At 35.4% G+C, this 4,152-nt stretch overlaps 1 non-coding gene across 1 annotated transcript; it reads left to right on the forward strand.

The window, feature by feature from the left end:
* The first annotated feature begins 3,690 nt into the window (after window positions 1-3,690).
* LOC121228688 (small nucleolar RNA R71) lies at window positions 3,691-3,797 on the forward strand. Its single transcript, XR_005926263.1, has one exon. It is a non-coding gene; the product is annotated as a small nucleolar RNA R71 (small nucleolar RNA).
* The last annotated feature ends 355 nt before the right edge of the window (window positions 3,798-4,152 follow it).

The following is a 4,152-nucleotide window of genomic DNA, read 5'->3' on the forward strand; positions in this document are numbered from 1 at the left end:
CCACAATTTATGGTAATTTTTCCAAAACATGCTACTGCTGCTGTCCCCTGCAGATTTATACAATTTACTCTGTAAAGTTCTCATTCACATATTTAAAACATAATATCATATATGCCGTTTTCCATATCATTCTTCATTATAACTAAACTTATATGCTAGAAACTTACCTTAAAAGTTGTCGACGACTATAATTCTACGGCTATTCGCTTAGTTTTGTCTTCCCTTTTTCCGACTTTTGTCCTTGATGCCTTTGCGCTAATGATTAACAAATTTACAAATTAAAAAAAAAATTCTACCATGACGATTATAGCCGAATAACATAGACTAAGAAATTAATGTACATATAAAACGTATACATATATAATTAGCTCAACCTTCAATAATTCAATTGCTAATTAAAACATAGAAATTTATAACCAATTCAAAATTCCTTAACAATGGCCGAATATCAAAAGGGCTATCAAAGGACATCATCAACTAACTAACAAGCTTCAATTGTAATTCAAAACTTAGGTTCACATTTGGCCCAAGCAAACTTCATTTCAATTATGCCATTCTTAAACTTATCCATAATACCCTAAGTTCATTTAGTAGCTAGGCAACAATTATACAAAAACAACAAGCATTTAACAACAATGTACTTAACCAATTCCTTAAGCATACATTCGGCAATATACATATATATTAATGACTAAAACACTTAGGCCAATTCTAAATCATCCACAAATCTTCATTCTTACATGCCATAACCGTATGGTTCTTATCACACTTGGACCACAAAATGCATAAATTTCACAAATTCTAATTACTATCATAGGCTCAATTTCGACTAACACTCATTTAAATACTTACAATTTAGCACTAATTTAGCATTTCAACATAGCCGATTGTCATTAAGCAATTTAGCCACAAACATTTAATTTTACCAAGCTCAACTCATCTATAATCAACCCTCAATACCCTAAAGCATAAAAAACGACATCAAAGAAATACAAACATCCATGACCGAATGTCATCTTCATAACTTTACAAAAACATTTGCCATGAGCTAGCTTCTATACTTGATGGCCACTCCAAATATACAAAGATTTTCAATGATAGAGCATTAACATACCTTAATCCACTTAAAGGTGACCAAATGCCTTAACTTCAATTTCTTCTTTTCTTTCTTTAGGTACGGCAATGGAGGAAGAAAAAGATAAACCAACTTTGTTTTTATCACCCATTTCTTTTAATATAAGTTCATATTTCATATTATTTATTCATTTAACATTTAATTTATTAATATAAAAGGCATATATTTTGTATCCCATACCATCATAGCCGGCCACTTCCTCTAAAGTGGGGAATTTGACATGCAAAACCATTATTTTCAATACATGCTTTAATAGACCCTTATAGATTAACCTATCACATTTCAAAAATGTCACACATAAGTCCTATTAACTAAATTCACATGCAATTTACTAAATCGAAGCTTAAAACTTTCATTCATATTCACATATAATAAATATAAAATATGACGGCTAATTATTTTTATGACTCGATTTTGTGGTCCCGAATCCACTTTTCGACTGGGGTCAAATTAGGGGTGTCACAGCTCCGTTAGTAAGTCAGGTGTTAAACACTAAAATTTAAAGAAGTTAATACAGTTAGTGCTCGGGTTGCCTCCTAAGAAGCACTTATTTATAGTCTAAGCTCGACTTACCTCTCCATTGAATTGTCATGGGGGTTCGAGGAGTTTATACTCCTCATTCCTGCTATCATTCTCATCAAAATAAGGTTTTAGACTGGTGTTGTTTACCTTAAAAGTACCAAACTTGGGATGACTTACCTCGACTGTACCGAATGGGAAAATGCCAAGTATCGTAAGAGGAATTTCTTCATTCGGTGTGGTAGTGACAATGTGAGGATCTGCAGCATCTAATAAGACTTTATCTCCAACCTTAAGTTCATATGGGAAGGTGTTGAGCTCGTTCTGGCGTAGTTTCAGTTTATCATGTGTTTTCAGTTTATGCATCTGCAATTCATCTAGCTCCTCGATTTGTAGCCTTTGATCTCCATGAACAGGTCCTCTACTACTGCTTGAGAATGACTCATGTGCTTCCTTCAAACTCATTTCCTGCAAAGTAGGTTGTACCATATTGTCAGTTTTAGTAGAATGTGTTAAACGATCACCTTCAATTTCCGATGTGTTGCCAGAATTGCGAGCTTGAAGGGTGATTGTTTCGTCTCCCACACGGAGTGTGAGTTCACCTGTGCCAACATCAATAATCGCTTTAACAGTTGATAAAAAGGGTCTTCCTAAAATCAAAGGAGTGTTGCTATCTTCCTCTATGTCTAAAACAATAAAGTCAACGGGAAATATAAATTTATCGATTTTAACTAGCACATCTTCAATAATACCCCAAGGAAATCTTATAGTTTTGTTTGTTAATTGAAATTCTGTTTGGGTTTCTCGAGACCTAATTGTTTGAACATTTTGTAGGGCATGATGTTAATACTAGCCCCTAAATCAGCTAATGCATTATTAACATCTAAACTACCAATTAAGCAAGGAATCATAAAACTCCCTGGATCTTTTAGTTTGTTGGGTAGTTTATTTTGGAGAATAGCTGAGCAAACTATGTTTAGCTCCACATACAACACCTCGTCCAACTTTCGCTTATTTACTAAAAGCTCCTTTAAAAATTCCATTGCGTTTGGCATCTACAATAGAGCTTCAATAAATGGTAAGTTAATATGTAATTTTTTTAAGAGTTTAAGGAATTTACCAAATTGTTCATCTGAGTGGTCTTTCCTTGTTGTGTTAGGGTATGCCACACGAGTTTATATTCGACATTCACTGATTTGTTTTTATTATGACTTATCTCACCTTGACCTCTGCTTACCATAGTTTATTGCCTCGGTTCTGGCTCAGGCTCAACGAATTCTTCTTCATCTTGAACATTAATCGTGTTGAGTTGTTCCCTTGGGTTGGGTTCAGTATTACTTGGCAAGCTACCTTATGGTCGTTCGGAGATTAGTTTGGACAGCTGGCCTATCTGCGTTTTGAGCCCTTGGATCGACACTTGTTGATTTTTAAGTGTTGTCTCGGTGTTCTAGAAACGGGTTTCTAACACCGAGATAAATTTAGACAGCATCTCTTTAAGGTTTGGTTTCTTTTCCTGTTGATAGGGTGGCTGATGAAAACTCGGAGGATGTTGTGGTCTTTGATTTCCTTAACCGCCCCACGAGAAATTGGGGTGATTCCTCCAACCTACATTATAAGTGTTACTATATGGGTTATTTTGGGATCTAGAGTTATTGTTACCCATATATTGGACTTGTTCCTCCTCGATGCTAGGGTTGAAGGGTTGATACTGTGTGCATGCTCCTCCTTCTTTCGTCTCACACCTCATCACTGGCTGTAGCTGAGTAGAACCAAGTAAACCATCAATCTTTTTATTTAGAAGTTCTACTTGGTTTGACAGCATAGTAACTGAATCAATGTTATAAACGCCTGTTGTCTTAGTTGGCTTAGTCCTCATGACTTGCCACTGATAGTTATTCAGTTACATCTCTTCAATAAACTCATAAGCATCTTCAGGTGCTTTATTATTGATGGTTCCGCCAGCAGCTGCATTAACCATTTGTCGAGTCGAAGGATTTAGGCCATTATGGAATGTTTGAACCTGTAGCCAAAGCAGTAACCCATGGTGAAGGCACCTTCTCAGTAAGCCCTTGTATCTCTCTCATGCATCGTAAAGAGTTTCTAAGTCCATCTGCACAAACGAAGAGATATCATTACGTAATTTGGCTGTTTTAGCCGGCGGGAAATATTTTAATAGAAATTTTTCGATCATTTGTTCCCAAGTAGTGATTGACCCTTGTGGTAACAAGTTCAACCACTGTTTAGCTTTGTTCCTCAATGAAAAAGGGAATAACCGAAGACGAATGGCATCATTAGAAATACCATTGATTTTAAATGTATTGCATAGTTCCAAAAAGTTTGCTAAGTGAGCGTTGGGATCCTCATCCTGCAAACCATCAAACTAAACAAATTATTGTATCATTTGAATTGTGTTAGGTTTCAGTTCAAAAGTATTTGCAACTACAGTAGGTCTAACTATGCTCGATTTAGTTCCTATTAAAGAAGGTTTACCATAATCA

Source organism: Gossypium hirsutum, chromosome A04, assembly GCF_007990345.1.
Source record: "Gossypium hirsutum isolate 1008001.06 chromosome A04, Gossypium_hirsutum_v2.1, whole genome shotgun sequence".
NCBI classification, from domain to species: Eukaryota; Viridiplantae; Streptophyta; class Magnoliopsida; order Malvales; family Malvaceae; genus Gossypium; species Gossypium hirsutum.